Source organism: Rattus norvegicus, chromosome 13, assembly GCF_021556685.1.
Source record: "Rattus norvegicus strain SHRSP/BbbUtx chromosome 13, alternate assembly SHRSP_T2T, whole genome shotgun sequence".
Classification (NCBI taxonomy): domain Eukaryota; kingdom Metazoa; phylum Chordata; class Mammalia; order Rodentia; family Muridae; genus Rattus; species Rattus norvegicus.
The window spans coordinates 32,987,253-33,009,150 of record NC_141546.1 but is presented as its reverse complement, the minus strand read 5'-3'; positions in this window follow the sequence as shown (position 1 = coordinate 33,009,150).

Genomic DNA, 21,898 nt, shown 5'->3' with positions numbered 1-21,898 from the left:
AGCTGGGTGGTTTTTGCCTGCCACCTTGGTGGGGTGACCAGAAAGCACCAAAGTGTGCATGGACAGTCTGGAAGAACGGGGTTCCCCCCTGCTCCTACACTCTTCTTGGTGGTTCCAAGTCAATCTGCGAGAAAGGGTTCACAGTGGCCTCACACTCATTGTGTAGTCAAGGATGATCCTGAGATTCTTCTAAGATTCTCCTAACTCTACCTCCTGAGTGCTGGCATGCCAGGCTACACTATGTCTGACCTGTGTGATGCTGGAAATGGACCTTACAGCCTTGTGCTTGCTGAGCGAGTTCTCTACTGATTGAGCCACAACCCAAGACCCCAGAATATGGGCTGGTAAGATGGCTCAGCTTGTAAGAGAACTAGCCACTCAAGCCTGAGTTCAGTCCCTGAGACCCACGGGCGTGAAACTGACCCTTGAAAGATGTTTGAGATGACTCAGGCCCAGAGCAGGAGGCCCTGCTGGTAAGGTCACAGTGACAAGGTCTCAGGACTCCAGGGTGCTCTGGTCGAAGCGTCCCGGGGTCCTGTTCGATTTCTGCATCCACTGCAGGTGCCCAGGAAGCCATCTTTCCTGCTCTGTCTGTTCCCAAATCTGCTCCGTGCTGGCCAGGATCTCCCTGAGGCCATGTGTACCAGCCAGGTGGGACCCCAGAGAGGAAGTGGCTTAGCCTGGACTCGGCCCCTTGCAGCTGGGTGACCTTGGGTCAGTCATTTCCCTTTCCCGTTTCTCATTTCCTTTCCTGTAACAGAGGCCAACCCTCCCTCCTTCCGAGTTTTCCAGATCTAGATTGATTTCTGAGACACCCTTGGGCTGCTAGTATGTGCTCAGTTAATGAGTCACACCTGCTTTCTGGACGAGTCCCCGGGCTTTCTCTGTTGATGTGGACTGGCTCCCATCTGGGGCAGGCCTTGTTTTGACTGTGCAGTGGCTCCCCAGGGTGTCCCCACAGCCTGATTTTGGCGGTGGCATGTGTGTCCACCCTGCTCCACCCCTCCCATCCTTGTCCCCTGTAGCAGCTGGCCCACGAAGGCTGCCTATAAGTGATTCATCTGTTTTGATCTGGGTCCTGTGGGCCCCAGGCCAGATGACCCAGTTCTTCCCTAACAAATAACAAACGTAAGGAAAGACTCGGCAGCCGCCGTCCCACCAGCTACCCACCACGCAGTCACCAGATCCTTGCCATTTTCTGTCTCTCTAGCCATCCTTCTGCTCCTCTTTATCCGGGCAGCTACTTCATTTACTGCCGTGGCCAGCACGGGGCCTGGCCTGAACAAGGTGTCCAATCAAAGTGGGCTAACGGCAGGCCAGTGAGCCGGTGCAGAGGTGAAAAGCATTGGCTGTGCAGGCCGGACTTTGAGCCCAGAGCCCACAGTGGAAGGAGAGAACAAACTCCCAAAAGTTCTCCTCTGACGTTGGCATGTGTGTGAAGAATAAACAAAAACGTAAAATCTATCTGATGGGTAGATTCGCTTATTCCTGCGTCTTAATAGCAAACGTTTAATGAGCTTGCCTTGGGTTTTCAAGGCTAAATCTTGGTGGAGAAGCCCAGGGAAAGAGGCTCAGTTAGTGAAGGGCTTGAGGTCAGTATTTCAGAACTTGTCAGCCATGCTCTTGTAATCAATCCTAGGGCTGGAGAGGATTTGGGGGCTTGTCGGTCAGCCAGCCTAGCCAAATCAGTGAACTCCCGGTTCAGTGAGAGACGAAGTTTCAAAAACTAAAGTGCAAGCAATGGAAGAAGACACTCAGTGTCAACCTTTGGTGTGCACGTGCTCACTAGTGCACATGTGCCCACCCACAGAAGCCAATTTACCTACCTACCACCAACACATATGCACACGCGCACACACATGTACACACCACCACCACACACACACATATACACTACCAACACACCCACACATACAACACCAACACACACACATACACACTACCAACACACACACACATACACACTACCAACACATACACACACACATGTACACACCACCACCACACACACACATACAACACCAACACACACATGTACACACACCACCAACATACACACACATACACACATGTATACACACACATGTACACACTACCAACACACACACATACACACTACCAACACATACACACACACATGTACACACCACCACCACACACACACATACAACACCAACACACACATGTACACACACCACCAACATACACACACATACACACATGTATACACACACATGTACACACCACCAACACACGTACATACACACTACCAACACACACAATGTACACACTACCAACACATACACACACACACACACACACACACACAGGCACCCACAGGCACCCACACACCATGGAATCATAAAAGTGGAAGAGATGGAAGGACCCATGTATAGACAAAGGAAAGCTGGTATAAGCTGTTGACCAGGTCTGTAGGGAAGACTTGGGCATCTCAGAGGTGGTTCCACTGAGCGGGTTCAGTGAGGCTTGAGAAGGCAACACCCCAAGAGGGTCAGCTTTAGGAGCCTGTGGACCTCTGATGTGCTAGGCCAGTGGGACTGCACAGAGAATGGACAAGGGTGAGAAGACACACTGAAGGTACCCAGGTAGAGGAGGGCTGGCACTCCAGTGCCCACCACAGGCTACCTTGAGCAAGTGTGGAGACCCGCTTCTGGGCCACGACCCAAGGTTGCCCAGTGGTCCAGGAGGGAGGGGCTTGAAGGGGAGCCACCTGGTGGCAGCATCTCACAATTACTCTCACAAAAGGGCATTTGCACCTTTAAAACTCCGTTCAGTTGGGAAGATAGCTCAGAGGGTAAGAGTGCTTACCGAAGGGGGCTGGAGAGATGGCTCAGTGGTTAAGAGCACTGACTGTTCTTCCAGAGGTCCTGAGTTCAAATCCCAGCAACCACATGGTGGCTCACAACCATCTGTAGTGAGATCTGATGCCCTCTTCTGGTGTGTCTGAAGGCAGCTACATTGTACTTACATATAAGAAATAAATAAGTCTTTTTAAAAAAGATTATTTTAAAAAAAAGAGTGCTTACCAAAAGCAAGAGGACCTGAGTTTGAAAGGCAGGTACCCCTGTAAAAAGGAGCTGGTATGATCACGCATGCCCGCACCCTGTGTTGTTGGTGATGGAGACCGGGCTACGGGAACTGTGAGCTGCCAGCTTAGCTCCTGCCTCAGTGGCACTATGTCTCAGGAAAATACAGCAAAGGACAACGTCCCCTCCCCCTGGCTTCTGTGTACACAGTCATGAGCATACACTACACACACAACAAACAACAGAAAATACAAAGGGGGAAATCTCCTGCTGACCTGGCAGCCTTAGAAACTAGACTTTCTCTGCAGGGTGTGTGTGTGTGTGTGTGTGTGTGTGTGTGTGTGTGTGAGAGAGAGAGAGAGAGAGAGAGAGAGAGAGAGCATGTGTGTGAGAGAGCATGTGTGTGTTTGTTTTTATGTGTGTGTATGTATGTGAGCGTGTGTGTGTATGTGTGTGTGAGAGAGAGCATGTGTGTGTATGTGTGTATATGTGTGTATGTATGTGTGTTTTTATGTGTGTGTATGTGTGTGAGCGTGTGTGTGTATGTGTGTGTGAGAGAGAGCATGTGTGTGTATGTGTGTGTATGTATGTATGTTTGTATGTGTGTGTTTGTATATGAGTGTGTGTGTGTGTGTGTGTGTGTGTGTGTAAGGCAGAGGTCAGTCACAGGTCCTCAGGATCAATTCTTTTTTTTTTTTAATTTAGGGGTTGAAGAAATGGCTCGGCATTTGCTATTCTTGCAGAGGACCCAGATTTCATTCTTAGCAGTCACATGGTAGCTGCATGTCTAACTCCAGTTCCAGGTATGTGACTACTTCTTTTGACCTCTGAATGAACTATTATGGGAGAGCATATGTATACGTGTGTGTGTGTGTGTGTGTGTGTGTGTGTGTGTAACATATTAAATCCTTATTTTTAATAATGTGTATGTGCATGTCTCTGTGTGTTTGCGAATGCAGGTGCCTGCAGAGACTGCAAGCATTGGATCCCTGGAGCTGAGGTTTCTAGCAGTGGTTGTGTCACCTGACATGGATGCTGAGAACCTAACACAGGTCCTCTGTTAAGTAGTAAGCAATATTAACTGCCAAGCCATCTCTCCTTACAGACCTCCTCATCTATTTTTGGGGACAGAGGCTCTTTCTCTCTGTAACCTGGGGCTCCCCAATTAGGCTAGGCTGGCTGCCCACTGATTCTCAAGGGCTCTCCTGGCTCTCAGTGCTGTGATGAAAGCATGCACCACTATGGCCAGCTTTTTCGCCTGGGTCCTGGAGATCAAATTCAGGTCCTCATGCTTAGGAGCTCTCTCCAGCACTTTGCCCCACCCCTCACTGAGTCTTTTAGAGAGGGTAGGGCAGGAAGACTGCTTTCTTATTATCTGTGGTCAAGAACCAGCAGATGTGGAGCCAAAATAGTCAGCTGGGCAGAGTGACACGGGAGAGAGTTCTTTGCTCTCTGTCTAGCCAGAGAGAAGCCAGGGTGGAGTGGAGCATTGTAACAGACACGGAGGCAATGCTAACATTCTCCACAAACCCTGCCCAGTCCCCTAGGCCCCCTCCCAACAGAATTCTTGTCACAGTCCTATGGGTCTCAGCTTTGAGTCATTCTTCTCTATTAGAGGAGAAAAAACTCAGAAGATACTCCCTCCTTAACTTACCATTGTCTCCAAGAGCTACCCAGTGTCTACTTACCACAGTTTAGGAACCCTGTCCCCACAACCAGGATGAAGAGTAGGGGCTTGTGTGCTGAAGGCCTGGGTGTGGGCCCCATCACTCACTCTGGATCAGGCTGGGTGACATGTCCTCATTCCTTCCTTTACTCCTCTAAAGAGCCAGGTGGTTGAACACGTGTGTGGTGGTTGGGGGGAAGCAATAGTAGAGAGAGGAGGGGGGAGGGAGAAACAAGACTCACCTAGGAGGGCCACTATTCTCTGAGGTTGGCACATCTCAGAGTTCTGATTGCTCTGAGATGGGAGCAAAGTTTGAAAACCACCAAACACCACAGGTTCTCACTATGTAGTCTAGCCTGGGCTGGAACTTGCTAAATGGACCGGGTTGGTTCCAAACTCACATAGATCTGCCTGCCCTTTCTAAGTAACGGCATTAAAGGTATAATATATACACATCTTTTACATTTTTTATTTAATTTTCTTCTCTCTCTTTTTTGGCTATACCTAGCTTTTAATTTTATTATTATTATTTCTTAAAGTTTTCATGAGTTTTGGGGATTGAACCTGGCTCCCCATGCTCTCCGTTCTCAAACACAGAGAGCGAACTCATGCAAGCCCTTAACCAACTCGGACATTTCCCCAGCCCGAGTTTATTTTGTCTTTTACAACTTTTTGCTTTCTCTGAAGTTAATTATTGTCTTCTGTTTCTGTTTATTGACTGTCTCTTTATGTACTTATGTAACACTAATCATCAGATTCTTGTCCTGAAAAGTTAATCCACATATTAATATGCAGATGGTGTCATTTGTATACGCTTGGGAAGTCACTGAAATGAGATGAGCTCAGAAGGATGGTCCCCTTCTGGCATTAGAGGCTGTGAGGAAAGGCCACTTCCTCTGCTGTCTCTCACTCTGTGACACACTTGGCCATGCAAGGACTCAGGCTCATGTGAGGATGCTGTTTTGCTTTGGATGCAACAGTATCTAGAACTCTCTTTCTTTCCTTGGAGATAGGGTCCCCCTATGTGGCCCTTGCTGTCCTGGAAATCTCTATACAGACCAGACTGGCCTCTAACTCAGAGGTCCATCTGCCTCTGCCTCCTGAATGCTGGGATTAAAGGTGTGCACCCCATGCATGGTGATCAAATGATCTTTTATTTTGTGTGTATTAGGCAGTCTCTGGTATTTTTTTTTTTTTTGCTATGAATCAATCCTTGTAGAATTACTTTTAAATAATTAATCCCGGCGTGGGGTTCTGCTGCCTGTCCCAGTGGTCTATGTTCCCAAATGAAAGACACAAGGCAAGGATTTCAAAATAATCCATTATGAATATGTTCAAGGGCCTGGAAGAGGATGTAAACAAACCCATTAATGAAATCTGTGAAAACACCAACAGTAGGAGGAGAGGGAGAAAAACGTTCAAAACATGAAAGGAGAAATAGAATCGCCAAGGAAATCCCAAACTCAGGCAAAACAGGAAATGAAAACTTTAGGAAGTCAAAAAAAAAAAAAAAAAAAAAAAACCTCAGAGTTGAGCCTCACCAACAGAATATAAGAGATGGGAAAGAAAGAAGGCAAGATGAAAGAAATAGACTCCTTAGTAAAAAGACCTGTTAAATCTAGAACATTCCAGGCACGAGACACCCAGGAAATCTAGGAACTATGAAGTTAATCTGTAAAATTGATAATAGAATATAGGAAGGAGGAGAAATCCAGGCTAAAGTCACAGAAAATATTTTCAACAAAATGATAGAAAATTTCTCGGTTGGGGATTTAGCTCAGTGGTAGAGCGCTTGACTAGCAAGCGCAAGGCCATGGGTTCGGTCCCCAGCTCTGGAAAAAAAGAAAAAAAAAAAAGAAAAGAAAATTTCTCTAACCTAAGGAAGGAGATGCCTATCGAGGTACAAGAAATATAAAGAAAACCAAATGGATTTCACCAGAAAAGAAAGTCTTCATGAAACACAGCAATTAAGACACAAAACATACAGAACAGAGAAAAATAATAAAAGCTGCAAGGGAAAAAGACTGAATAATATATCAAGACAGACTCCTTAGAGTAGCACCTGATTATCAATGAAGCCGCTATCAGTCAGAGGGCTTGTAGGAATGTAGTTTTGGCAAACTGTAAGAGATCACAAGTGCTAGTCCAGGGTACTATACCCAGCCAAACTTTCAATCTCAATAGATGGAGAAAGAAAGACATTCCACAATGAAACCAAATTTAAGCAATATCTGGCTATGAATCGAGCTCTACAGGCGTGCTAAAGGGAAAACAATAGAAGTTAACAACACCCAAGAAAACACAATAGATAATCCCAGAGAGACAAACCAAATGAGAAAAAAGGAAAACAAACAAACAAGCAAAAGGCCCTCACACCATAACAACAAAGTAACAGGAATCAGCAAATGCTGCTCATTGATATCTCTTAATAGCAACAGACTCAATTCTACAATTAAAAGATGCAGGCTAACATACTGAATTAAAACCAGGATCCATCTTTCTGATGCATCCAAGAAACATACTTTAACATCAAGGAGGTAAAAAGATATCTCAAGCAAATGCACCTAAGAAATAGCCAATAAAGGCATTTTGATGTCCAACAAAATAGACTTCAAACTAAAATTAATCAGAAGAGATAGGGAAGACGCTCATCAAAAGAAGATCCACCAAGAGGACATTGTAATTCTTAACATTTATGCCCTAAAAACAAGGGCATCTAAGTTCATAAAAGAAACGGTTTAAATCACATATTGACCCTCACACTGTGATAGTGCATAACTTTGATACCCTACTCTTGCCAACAGACAGGTCATTCAGTCAAAAACTAAACAGAAAAATGTTGGAGCTAAATGACACCATGAATCACACAGACCTAGCAGATATTACAGAACTTTTCACCCAAACACAAAAGAATACAATTTCTTCTCAGTAGCTCATAGAACTTTTGCTAAAATAGACCTCATATTTAGACCCAAAGCAAGTCTTAACAGTTATGGAGGAAGGAAGGAAAGAAAGAAAGGAAGGAAAGAAAGGAAGGAAGGAAGAACACTCTACATCCTGTCTGACTATTATGGGAGAATGCCAATAGCAACACAAACAACAGAAAGTTTACAAACTCATGGAAACTGAACAACTCACTACTGAGTCAAAAATGAGTCAAGACAGAAATAAAGACAGGGACTGGAAATTTTTAGAATTAAATGAAAATAAAAACACAATATACCCAAACCTGTAGGGCCCAATAAAGGTGGTTCTAAGATGCAAGTTCATAGCATGAAGTGCCTACTTAAAGCCACTGGAGAGATCTCATAATTGTAACTTAACAACACGACTGAGAGCTCTGGAACAAAAAGAAGAAATAACACCAAAGGAGCAGATAGCAAGAAATAGTTAAACTTAGGGTTGAAACCAATAAAATAGAAACAAAAAAACAAAGAATCAGTGAAAGGAAGAGTTGGTTCTTTGAGGAAATCAGTAAGATTGGCAATCCCTTAACCAAATTAACTATAAGATTAAGAGAGAAGATCCAAATTAGTAAAATTAGAGATGAAAAGGGAGACATCACAACAGACACTGAGGGAATGTGGGGAATCATAAAGACTTTAAAAAGCCTATAAAACACCGAATAGGGAAAACCTAAAAAAAACAAAACAAAACAAAAACAAAAACAAAAAAACCAAAAAACAAAAAACCAAAACAAAACAAAAAACAACAAAAAAAGCAAAACAACAAAAACAAAAAGGATAATTTCTTGATGTATAAACCTACCAAAGTTAATCAAGACCAGCTAAGCAATCTAAACAGACCTGTAAAATCCCCTCCTCAAAAGAAGAGGAGGAAGAGAAGGAGGAGGAGGAGGAGGAGGAGGAGGAGGAGGAGGAGGAGGAGGAGGAGGAGGAGGAGGAGGAGGAGGAAAGTAAGAAAGAAAAGCCCAGGGCCAGGTGAATTCAATGCAGAATTCTACCAGACTTCCACTATTCTGCAAAATAAAACCAGAAGGAACGTTGCCAAATTCATTCTATGAGGCCACAGTAACCCTGATACCCAAACTATGTAAAGACCCACCAAAGAATGAGAACTATTTTCCTTACGAACATAGAAGCAAAAGATCTCAATAAAATAATTGCAAATCGAATACAAGAACACATCCAAAAGATCACCATGATCAAGTAGGCTTCATCACGTAGTTGATCAAGATGACTCAACATGTAGAATGATAAATGTGATCCGTTGTATAAACAGATTGAAAGACAAAACCCACACAGTCATCTCATTAGACGCAGAAAGGCTTCGACAAAATCCAGTGCCACTTCATGATAAAACTCCTGGAGAGACTAGGGTTACAAGGGACCTGTGATGCAATATGGAGATTTTGTACAGCAAGCCTATGACCAACAGGAACCCAAATAGAGAGAAACTCAAAACATTTCCACTAAAATCATGGACGAGATAAGGCTGTCCACTCTTTCCATATTTAGTAAATATAGTATTTGAAGTCTTAGTGAGAACGGTAAGACAACTGAAGGAGATCAAAGATGATGATAGATTATATATACAGCTGACCCTAAAAATTCCACCAGCAAACTTCTACAGATGATAAGGACTTTTAGCAAAGTAGCAGTATACAAGATTGACGCATGAATTAGGAGCAAGAAATCAGGGAAACAACCTCTTTCACAAGAGCCCCCCCCCCCCCCCCCCAAACAGTTGTGATAACTCTAACTAAGAAAGTGAAAGATTGTGTGACAAAAATTTCCAATCTGTGAAGAAAGAAACTGCAGAAGGTATCAGAGGATGCAAAGACCTCCCGTGCTCATGGATCAGTAGGATCAATATGGAGAAAATGGCCATCCTACCAAAAGTAATCTACATATTCAGTACTCACACACACAAACCAGGAGAGCTAAAAACAACCCCAAATAATAGAAAAAAAAAACACTGCTTCCATTTCTGATTTCAAACTGGACTACAGATCTATAGTAATAAAAACAGCACAGTATTGGCATTAAAACAGAGACACTGACCAGTGGAATTGAACTGCAATCCACTTACACTTGAAGGAAGAGAGCATCTTCAACAAATGGTGCTGGTCTGACTGATGGCTGCATGGATAAGAACGCAAATAGATCCAGATTATCACCCTGCACAGGACTCAAACTCCAGAGGAATCAAAGACCTCAACATAAAACCAGATACACTGAACCCGACAGAAGAGAAAGTGGGGAACAGTCTTGAATGTATTGGCACAGGAGACAACGTCCCAGAAAGAACGGCTATAGCACAGACGCTAAGATAAAGAATTAATAAATGGGACCTCATGAAACTGAAAAGCTTCTGTAAAACAAAGGACACCATCATTAGTCCAAGGCCACAGCCTACAGAATGGGAAAATATTTATGTCAATCATACATTTGATAGAGGGTTGACGACTAAAATCTGTCAAGGACTAAAACCAAAACAAAACCCTGGACATCCTGTGGCCTGTGTTGCTGCTGAGGGCCACGTTAGAGTCTGTGGTCCTCATTCCTGTTGGAAACCATGTTGATGTGTGGGGCCTGTGTGATTATTGCCTGAGGCCAACTTAATGTCTGCGGTTGCTGGGGCCATGCTGATGTCCATGGTCTGTGCTGCAGCCAGAGCCAGTGAGGATGTCCATGTGCTCTTCCTAGAGGCCATGTTGGATGTTAACACTGAAGGCCATGTGGATGTATGTTTCGTGTGTCAAATTTGACATAAGCTAGAGTCATCAGAGAGAGAGGAGCCTCAGTTGGGGACATGACTCCATGAGATCCAGCTCTAAGGCCTTTTCTCAATTAGCGACCAGTGGGGGAGGGCCCAGCCCATGGTGGGTAGAGCTCTTCCTGGGCTGGTGGTCCTGGGTTCTATAAGAAAGCAGGCTGCCATGGGGAGCAAGCCAGTAATCAGCGGGCACCCTCCATGGCCTCTGTATCAGCAGCTCCTGCCTCTGGGTTTCTGCCCTGCTTGAGTTCCTGCCCTGACTTCTCCCAACGATGGACTATGATCTGGACATACATGCTGAATCAACCCTTTCCTCCCAACTTGCTTTCTTGGTCCTGGTGTTTCATCGCAGCAGTAGAAACCCTAACTGAGACACCTATGACCTGTGATACCTCTTGAAGCCATGTTGATGTTCCAAGACTGGAGCTGGGGGCAATGTTGATGTGTCTGGGGTCCCGCTGTGGCCAGGGACCAATGTTACCACTAAAGGCCTGGGGGATATCTATGGTCTGTGCTGCTACCTGAAGCAATGTTGATGTTTGTGGTCCATGCTATAGCCAGAAACCATGTCCATGATTCATGCTGCCACGGACCATAAAGGGCAAGGAAGCCTCTTTTGCAGTGATATTGGTGGTTGTCGACTCACAGTTGAGGATGAAGAAGGCTTCTGTGACAATCTCTGTCCCCTCTCCTCCCAGACAAACAATCTAGACAGAGAGCCATTGAAAGAATTCCTAAAACTCGTGGTAGGGATGCTGAAGTGTATGTAGCTCCTCACAGTTGATGGCTTCTGGTGGGGCTGGGAAAGGACTCAGTTTCTTTTAAGGGGCAGACCACTAGGAGTTTGACCATGCTCCAATGAGCATGGGTAACACAAATCTGACTTGGTCTTTTTTCTTTTTTCTTTCTCTTTTGTTTTTGGGGAGGACATAAGTGTGGGGACGGGGTCCTGGGAGGACTGGGAAGTTAATGCGATGGGTTGCCTTATATGAAATTTCTAAATAATAAAAAATTATGCTTAAACAAACCCTGGATATCTAAAAAACAAAGCAATTTAAAAATGGGGTCCAGATCTAAACAGAGTGTTCTCGTAAGAGGAAACACAAGTGGCTGAGAAGCATCTAAAGAAATGTTCAACATCTTTAGTCATCAGGGAAATGCAAATAGGAGCTACTTTGAGATTTTTATCTTACATTTGTCAGAATGGCTAAGATCAATAACACAAGTGACAGCTCACGCTGGTGGGGACATGGGTTAAGGGGAGAGCTCCTCCATTGCTGGTGGGAATGTAAACTTGTACAGCCACTATGGAAATCAGTGTGGTTGGGAATTGGTCTATCTCAAGATCCATCTATACCACTCGTGGGCATAGATCCAAAGGATGCTTCCTCCGCCACGGAGACATTTGCTCAACCATGCTCATGGCTGCTCTGTTCATAATAGCAAAAATTGGAAACAGCCTAGATGTCCATTGATGGATGAATAAATAAAGATAATGTGTTACATTTATACAATGGAATGCTACTCAACTGTTTAAAAATGATACCATGAAATTCACAAGTAAATGGATGGAGCTAGAAAAAAAATTCATGCCCAGTGAGGTAACCCAAAAGACAAATATTATGTGTTTGCTTATATGTGGATGTTGGCTGTTAATTCTTTGATAAGCAAGCTACAATCTGCACAACCACAGAGGTTACTTAGGGAGTAAGGAACTATGGGGAAGGAAAGGATCTACAGTTATGGATGTATAGGAGGGGGAATAGAATGACAAGATCAGACAGGGAGGAGGTATGGGAGAGTGTGATGGTTTGTGTATGCTAGGCCCAGGGAGTGGCACTATTAGAAGGTGTAGCCCTGTTGGAGTAGGTGTGTCACTGTGGGTGTGGGCTTTAAGACTCTTATCCTCGCTGACTGGAAGCCAGTATTCTGCTAGCAGCCTTCAGATGAAGGTGTAGAACTCTCAGCTCCTCCTGCACCATGCCTACTGCCTGGATGCTGCCATGCTCCCACCTTGAAGATAATGGACCGAACCTCTGAACCTGTAAGTCAGCCCCAATTAAATGCTATCCTTACAAGAGTTGCCTTGGTCATGATGTCTCTTCACAGCAGTAAGACCCTAAGACAGGAACTGGTACCAGGAATGGGGTATCCCTGTGACAGCCTGACCATGTTTTGGGGAGGACTATGGAAGGACTTTGGAACTTTGAGATAGACGAGTCATTGGGATGTTAAGAGCTCTGTGGGATGTTCTGTAGAAGCTTGGAAAATACAGCTGAGGACAGTGCAGAAGACAGAGGCCTGGCTTGTGAAATTTCAGAGGGAAGATAAAGACTCTTATCGGGGCCATTACTATTTTGATTGTGAAGATTCTGTGGTTTTGGTTAGCTGGGGCTGAAGATTCAGCTGTGATTAACAAGATACCAGAACTTCTAAAACCTTAGCGTTACTGGGACAATTGATGCTGGTCATCTGGAACTAAGAAATTTGCAATGATTAAGAAGAGACCAGCATCACTAAGGTGAAGTCTTCTGGGAAGCGTTTTCTGAGAGCAAGAGAAGCTGTGTTCTAGAGGCAGCCACAGTTGTGTTGGCAGCTGGACTTGGTAATGTATGAGTCACCCAGGTGGTACAGGTTTTGAAACATGAAGGGGTGGCAGCTGATGCTTGGCACTGGGAGAGACCAGCATAGGCTATTGGTGAAGGTGCAGCCTCAGTGGTGGTTGAAGGTCCAGGGCTGAAGGGGTCATGCAGAGAAATTGAGGCTTAGCACCATGAAAAGAGCCTATGAGAGGCTATTTGTGAAAGTGCAGTCCAGTTGCAGCAGAAGACAGCAGAGTTTGGGAGATGCCAGTGCCATGAGATGACCACCAAGAACAGCAGCAGCTGGAGCCTAGAAGACAAGGTGTGCGCTACAAAGGGCAGAACTGGAGAAGTGACCCAAGTCCTTGAAGGAGCCCAGAAGATCGTGAGTGGATCTCAGACATTGGATGGTTAGAGTTTGATTTTGCTTTTGATTGTGTCTGTACCCCCAAATTTTTCCCTCTTGAAGTGAGAAAGTATTTTAGTGGGGTCCTCAGTTAAGAGACTTTGAACTATAAAAATACTTTGAATTTCAAAAGAGATTGGATATTTCAAATGGATTGAAATTTTAATATGTAAAAATTTGTAAAGACTGTGGGACTTTTACAGTTATTTAGATCTTGGGGATGAATAAAAAAAGTAAGGGCTGAGCCTTTTTTTTGGTTCTTTTTTTCGGAGCTGGGGACTGAACCCAGGGCCTTGCGCTTCCTAGGTAAGCGCTCTACCACTGAGCTAAATCCCCAGCCCCAGGGCTGAGCCTTAATAGTGATGTTTGTGTGTCAAGTTGACAAGGGGTCAATTGTACTGGCTGGTTCTGTGTGTCAACTTGACACAGGCTGGAGTTATCACAGAGAAAGGAGCCTCCCTTGAGGAAATGCCTCCATGAGACCCAGCTGTAAGGCATTTTCTCAATTAGTGACCAAGGGTGGGAGGGCCCACTGTGGGTGGTGCTGTCCTTGGGCTGGTAGTCTTGGGTTCTATAAGAAACCAAGCTGAGCAAGCCAGGGGAAGCAAGCCAGTAAGCAGCACCCCTCCATGGTCTCTGCATCAGCTCCTGCCTCCAGGTTCCTGCCCTGTGTGAGTTCCCCTCCTGACTTCCTTTGGTGATGAACAGCAATGTGGAAGTGTAAGCTGAATAAACCCTTTCCTCTCCAGCTTGCTTCTTGCTCATCATGTTTTGTGCAGGAATAGAAACCCTGAATAAGACAAAGGGAATATGAGGAGAGACAGCTAAAATGAAGGGCTATTTGAGGGGTTGTGTGAAAACCTAAAACAGAAGAAGGTTCTTAAAATATATACACATATGAAAGAAATCTAAATTGGAAACACCAAATAATGGGAAAGACAAAGCCCCAAATAGACATCTCTCACCACCTGTTCCAGGTCTAAAGGAATTGTTGGCCAAACGGGCCCCATGAAAACCCCCCAAATAACCCAGGCTATTGACAAGGTTACTGGTCTGCTGGTAAGGCCCTATTGCTCAATACGACATCTATGAAATCTACTAAACACAGAGAAATCAAGCTGGTGGCTACCTAGAATCTTCGCCCTTACTGCCTAGTATTCTTGGTATTGGAAGTTACCCTGCACACTTCCAAAGGAGAAAGGTAAGCACCAACCCAGATACAAATTCTGCAAACTATAATGGTGAGCTACCTGAAAGATCTGTTGGTAAAACAGTGGCACAAACGTTGTGGGAGTAGCCAACCACTATCTGATTGGAACTTAGGCCCACTCTATGAGATTGGATCCATGCCTGACACTTCCCTGGGTCGCTAATTACCTGAGACTAGATAGGCCATGGATGTAGTGGGGAAACCAAATACTACTGTTCTACTAGAGAAACGTAGCAACCAGATGGCTCCCAACGACAGTCCTCTGTACTCATAGATCTGTATCTTGCTCCACCATCATCAAAGAAGCTTCCTCCTGCCACAAATGCAGAGACCCACAGCCAGACAATGTGCTGAATGAGAGAGGTTGGAGCACTCAGTTCTAAATGGGATGTCTTCACCAAATATCTCCTCTCAGGGTTTAGCAAACTCTGCAGAAGAGGAGGTAGGAAGACTGTAAGAACTGCTGGGGGTAGAGAATACCAGGGAGACAAGGCACACGTCCTGGACGCAACAGGGCTGATGCACATATGAGCTCGCAGACTGGTGGCGTGCACAGGGCATGCACAGGTCTAAGCCAGGCGGTGTCCACCTCGGAGAGCGGAAGTGGACAGAAGCCCCATCCTTAACCTAGAAGCTATTTCCTAAGGGAGGCCCTGGTGCCAGCCTGGACTATATAATGTGACACTGGCCCCCTCCAACACTTTTTCCCCTGGGAAGCATAGTTCTGAAAAAACTTTGGCTAAGTCAATAACAAACTTATTAGAAATGTGCAAATATTCATTGGAGAACCTTATACCATGACTTCTCTCCTCTCCTCTCCTCTCCTCTCCTCTCCTCTCCTCTCCTCTCCTCTCCTCCTCCTCTACCTCCTCCTCCTCTCCTCCTCCTCCTCTTCTTCCTCTCTCTCTCTCCCTCTCTCTCTCTCTCTCTCTCTCTCTCTCTCTCTCTCTCTCTCTCTCTCTCTCTGAAGCAGATCTCTGTTTTACCTGGAGCTTGCTGAGGTAGCGGTCAGAGATCCTCCCACCCCAGTCCTCAGTCTCCCCAGTGACTGGTTTTTTAGCACACACCACCACACCCACCTTTTTCTTTATGGAGACATTTCCCCAGCCCTGGTTATTTTGTCTTATACACCTCTTTGGTTTCTCCAAAATTACCAATTGCCATCTGTTTCCGTTTGTTGGCTAACTCTAATAACCAAACTGTCACTTAAGATTGAAGGCTTCTCACTGAGGTGGTTAGACATGGGAGTTCTCCCGTGCCTCAGTTCTACCTTTCTGTCTGGATTAACTTTCTCACAGTGTAGTGTGCTTTCACCCAGAGGATGTCTGCCGTGCTCCCCGAGAACTGCTGGCTCACGCCGCCCCTTCTCCACCTTCTGATATTGATGGAGTGCTTCCCCCAGCAGCTTCTGTTTGGTCAGTGTGCTTACATATGAAATGCCTCCCAGAATTTCGCTGGCTGTCTTCTAGTGTCCAGGGATTTCCTTTTACTGTTTGTTTCTGTCGTAGCACACATACAGGAGTCAGAGGACAACTTGAGGGAAGAGAGTTGGTTTTCTCCTCCCACCATGAGCGTTTCAGGGATCAAACTCAAATTGTCGGGCTTGGCTGCAGGCTCCTTTGCCCTCTGAGCCATCTTGCCAGCCCCTAACAGCACTCCTTTTCCTGTTTGCTTGCTTTTCTAATCTGCCCAAATATCTTCAACTTATGAGTTCTTCCAGATGTCTTTAAAATTATAACCTTATGGATGTGTGAGGTGTGTGTGTGTGTGTGTGTGTGTGTGTGTGTGTTTCCTGTGAGGCACACAAGCCATAGGAAACACGAGGAGGTAGGAGACAACTTTGTAAAGTAAATTTTCTCATATTTACATGGAAACTCATGTTGTCAGGCATGCATGGCAAGCGTCTTTATCCACAGAGCTTTCTCACCAGCCCTGGCTGTCTTTTTCTTTAAAAAAAAAATAAGTATATATTACACTTTAATTAACATTTCGTTTAACAATGTGTTCTTGTCAATGGGATATTTCTAAATATTTAAGTCTGGTAGAAAAGCATTTTCAATAATGCGTCAGTGGAAGAAAAAGTTTCAGGAAAAGTCCTATGGCTTATATGTGAAATGGGAAGTCTACTACAAAGACGACGTGCGGCAGCCTGGGGTCAATTTCTGAGGAGTCCCACATGGGTCCAGTGCACTTTAAACAGGACTTTCAAAACAAGTTTGCATTTAAAACTGCTATCTTTGTCCTTTGATCCTTTGATCCTTTTTTCCTTCCTTCCTTCCTTCCTTCCTTCCTTCCTTCCTTCCTTTCTTTCTTTCTGTCTTTCCTTCCCTCCTTTCCTTTTTGAAAATTTGAGACAGGGTCTCTATTGTGTAGCCCTAGCTGTTCTGGACTAATTACCTAGAGCAGGCTGGCCTCAAACTCACAGAGATATACCATGGAGACCTGCATCCCTAGTGCTGAGATTAAGGGTACGCGCCATCATGCCAAGCCTTTCACAGTCTCTTTACAGTGAACACAGACAAGTGCACAGGCTCAGTTGGCCACACCAAACCACAAGTGCTTCACTGGCTTGGACTTCAGTATACCTTGGTTACACAGAGCTCAGGACACACAGAGGAACTGTCTGGCCTTAAGTGAAAAGGTGAGGTCAGGGCAATATGGAATTATCAGGCCTGGATGAGAAGGGCCTTTTATTTGCAGTAGAAGAGGTAGGTAGTCCTGCCCCGCACTAAAAACCAATTGTGACAGTTGACACATAACTGTTTCACAGAAGCGTCCCATATCCCACGAGTTACCCCAAGTCTAGACACTGTCTCCTCTAAAGCCAGTGGGCAGAGTAGTCACCTGCACCCAGGATCCGAGAGGTCACTTTGTTCTTGGGTAGGTATCAAGCCACCCAGGGTCTGTTACATATCCACGAGTCCTGTGGGATGAGAAAAATGGAGAGGAATAGAAGAAGTTCAAGGCATAAAGACACCTTGGAGTGATGCCTTAGTAATGACACAGAGGGCTGGGGCAGATCCCTAGAATGTTCACGGAGCCAGGCGAGGTGCATCTGAGATCCCCATGCTTCTGAGTGGAGGCAGGAGGCAGCGATAAGAGATCTCCGGGAGCGCACGGGCCTGGTGCACACAGTGGCCCAAAGGGAAAAAGGAGAACCTGTCTCACACCAAGAAGGACGATGTGACTGACACCCAAGAGGTAGTCCTCTGACCTCCAAACGTGCTCCACGGCACACACGCTCCTGACGCGCGCACATGAACACACACACACACACACACACACACACACACACACACACATAACGCACACAGAAGGAGGGCAGAGAGGCAGAGATGGGAAAAACACTCCTTGCAGCCCCACTTATATTTGGGACAGCCATAGAACTCATCATGCAAACTGGGACACTTCTGAGAGTGTAGGGCACTGTGGATAATTGTGCTGAGGCCACAGGTACCACTTGAGACTGTCTCAGGTAGGCCAGGATATACAGACTCCTTCCCACCTCCACCCAGGACCTCACCGAACCCTTATAGCAGCCTTAACACGGCAGCATCCAATTGTCATCTTCAAGGCAACGTAGTCACACGGTCTGAACCACAAAGTTAGGGGTCAGCATTTAACCTTAGGGGCTTGGATGCTGGACTCCTGGGTATCTTTTCCTTGCTCATTCAGAAGAGACAGCATTAGGGGCAGAGGATATAGCTTCACTAGAGAGTGCTTGTCTAGAACGCTCAAAGTCCAGGGCTGGAGTTATTATGTTTTATGTCAGGCATAAAACACATATGGTGGTGCATGCCTGTATCCCAGGTCTGGGGAGGTAGAGGTTAAAAGACCAAAAGTTCAAAGTCAGGGGCTCGGAAACTCGCTCACTTGCTCGCTTGGTAAAGTGCCTGCCTTACAAACAGAAGGCAGAGAAAGGAGCTTCCCTGGAGCCAGTCCCTGCCAGCCAGTTTAATGGAATGGATGATCTCCAGGCTCAGGGTGAGACCCTGTGTCAAAAAGTAAGATGAAACAATCAAGACACCTCATGCCGATCTCCAGCCTCTACATGCACGCACACACTGTGCACATGTACTTGCGTGCATATGTGTACCTACCTACACAGACACACACATATAAACCCCCCACACACCACACACAGGAAATTCAGGATTATATTCATCTGCATAATGAGTTTAGTCTAGCCTGGGCTACATGAGACCCAATTATAAAACAAACAACAAACAAACATACAACAACAACGATAAAACTTTACACGAAAAGAAAAGCTGAGCTGAGGCTGCCCTGGGGTGGGAGTGGGGCTCCACAGACATAGCAGGCAGAACGAGGCAGAAGGATTTTGGGTGACAACTGAGAAGGCAAATGAGCCTGGGGGTTAGTTCTAGGTTCAGGGAATCTTGAGGGGGCTAGCCATTCTTGCTAGGGGTATGGAGCCAGCCAGCTCCACACTCCCTTGTCCAGTTACGCTCAGGTATGCACCAACCAATCCATATGTGCATCTCAACAAGGAAACTAGGCCTGTACAAGGCACACAGGTACGACTCACTGGAAAGGACCTTGTGGGTAAGAAGGTCATATCAATGTGCACGCAGGCACATGCAGGCTCATGTGCACACACATCCTATGTATTGGCCCAGTCACCCTCATCCCTGCCTTATCTTTACTGGGTGCCCACAGCTCCCGGTTGAGATGTCCCATAACTGCCATGTGCCTCACCTTACTATAACAATCCAGCCTCTCTCTCATCCTGAGAATCCTTGCCTCTAAACACTCGCGAAGGGTGGCAGCCTCAGGGCCCCAGCCTTTATGCAAATGCTAAACCCAGCTCCCTCCATCTTTTCTCTCCTCTCTAATTGACTGTTTTCCCTCCTTGCTGGGGTCTGCGGGAGCCCTGGGTCACCATTCAGAAGGGATCTCCCCCCTACTGCCCGGCCCTTCCAACCCAGGCTCCCGGCTCCTTTAATCTAGTTACTTATCCATCAACACACTGGGAGAAAGACACAAAAGGGCATAATTGTATCTGTGGCTGTTGACGTTCAATTAACCACATAACCTTTAGGATTCTCTCAATCTCAATCTCTCTCTCTCTCTCTCTCTCTCTCTCTCTCTCTCTCTTCCCTCCTTTCCTCCCTCCCCCTCCCTCCCTCTCCTTCCTCCCCCTCATCTCTTACATCACTGCTACCCAATCCCCCTTTCTTCAAGCCAGCACCAACTGCAGCTCACAGAGGGACCCGACTCAAAGCCCTCCCCACCCCCTCCAGGAGTAAGAGATGTCTCACAGGAAGGGTACAGGGTCCTGACTTCGTGCTCCCACCTTTCCTTACCTTACCTGCCCTTGCCCTGCCACCCCTCTGGCCACTGCAGGCTTGGACTGACAGGTGCCTTTCTGAGGTGGCACCTTGTAAAACTCCTCTCTCTGGCCCTGTCTGGGGCCAGCAGCTGTCATTTGCTGGGCGTTCTGCTTTCTCCACTGTACCATGCTAATTTTTTGAGGGACAATTTTTTGACAATGAGTCCTCCAGCCCGAACAGAAACCCTTTATGGGGCCGGCCCCAGGGAGGCCACAGCGCTGCCAAGGCAAACAAAGGCTCATTGCTCCGGCAGAACACGCTTGTGCCTTTCAGGGCCGGCCTCGGAGAGATTGCTGCTTCCAGCCCAGGCCGAGGTAACACCTGGCCCGCCAGCTCCTGGCGCCTAATCAAGATATCAATCATGGCGGGGGCAGGGCACTGGTGCCCAGGGCTCCAGAACCCGAAGGAGCAGGTAGCTGGCCTGCCCTGGGGCCAGTAAAGATTGGCAGGAGCTAGGAGCTGGGGGAAGCAACCAGGCCCCCAAAATGGAGCCCTTAATTAGGCTGATATCATCCAGCACAAATGTTACTCCTAGAGGAAGGCTTCTGGGTACCCAAATTATATCGTGAAAAATGCAAAGGAGGCTGGAGAGATGGCTCAGATGGTAAAGTATTTGCTATGCAAACGGGAGAATTCAAGTTCGATCCCCAGAACCCACATGAAAAGAAAAAGAAGAAAGCCGGGCATAGTGGTAGGCACTTGTAGTCCAGCTTCTGGGGATGAGACAAGGGGGTCTGTGGGACTCCATGGCCAGTCAGACTCGCCTAATTCAACAGCTCCAGGCCAATAAAGAGACTCTGTCTCACAGAACAAGGGGTCTGGCACTTAAGGACTGACACCTTTTCCTCTATACCACAAAAACACAAGTCTGCTCAGAAGATGGAAAGATCTCCCATGCTCATGGATTGGCAGGATTAATATAGTAAAAATGGCCATTTTACCAAAAGCGATCTACAGATTCAATGCAATCCCCATCAAAATACCAATCCAATTCTTCAAAGAGTTAGACAGAACAATTTGCAAATTCATCTGGAATAACAAAAAACCCAGGATAGCTAAAGCTATCCTCAACAATAAAAGGACTTCAGGGGGAATCACTATCCCTGAACTCAAGCAGTATTACAGAGCAATAGTGATAAAAACTGCATGGTATTGGTACAGAGACAGACAGATAGACCAATGGAACAGAATTGAAGACCCAGAAATGAACTCACACACGTATGGGCACTTGATTTTTGACAAAGGAGCCAAACCATCAAATGGAAAAAAGATAGCATTTTCAGCAAATGGTGCTGGTTCAACTGGAGGTCAACATGTAGAAGAATGCAGATTGATCCATGCTTATCACCCTGTACAAAGCTTAAGTCCAAGTGGATCAAGGACCTCCACATCAAACCAGATACACTCAAGCTGATAGAAGAAAAACTAGGGAAGCATCTGGAACACATGGGCACTGGAAAAAATTTCCTGAACAAAACACCAATGGCTTACGCTCTAAGATCAAGAATCGACAAATGGGATCTCATAAAACTGCAAAGCTTCTGTAAGGCAAAGGACACTGTGGTTAGGACAAAACGGCATCCAACAGATTGGGAAAAGATCTTTACCAATTCTACAACTGATAGAAGCCTTATATCCAAAATATACAAAGACTCAAGAAGTTAGACCGCAGGGAGACAAATAACCCTATTAAAAAATGGGGTTCAGAGCTAAACAAAGAATTCACAGCTGAGGAATGCCGAATGGCTGAGAAACACCTAAAGAAATGTTCAACATCTTTAGTCATAAGGGAAGTGCAAATCAAAACAACCCTGAGATTTCACCTCACACCAGTGAGAATGGCTAAGATCAAAAACTCAGGTGACAGCAGATGCTGGCGAGGATGTGGAGAAAG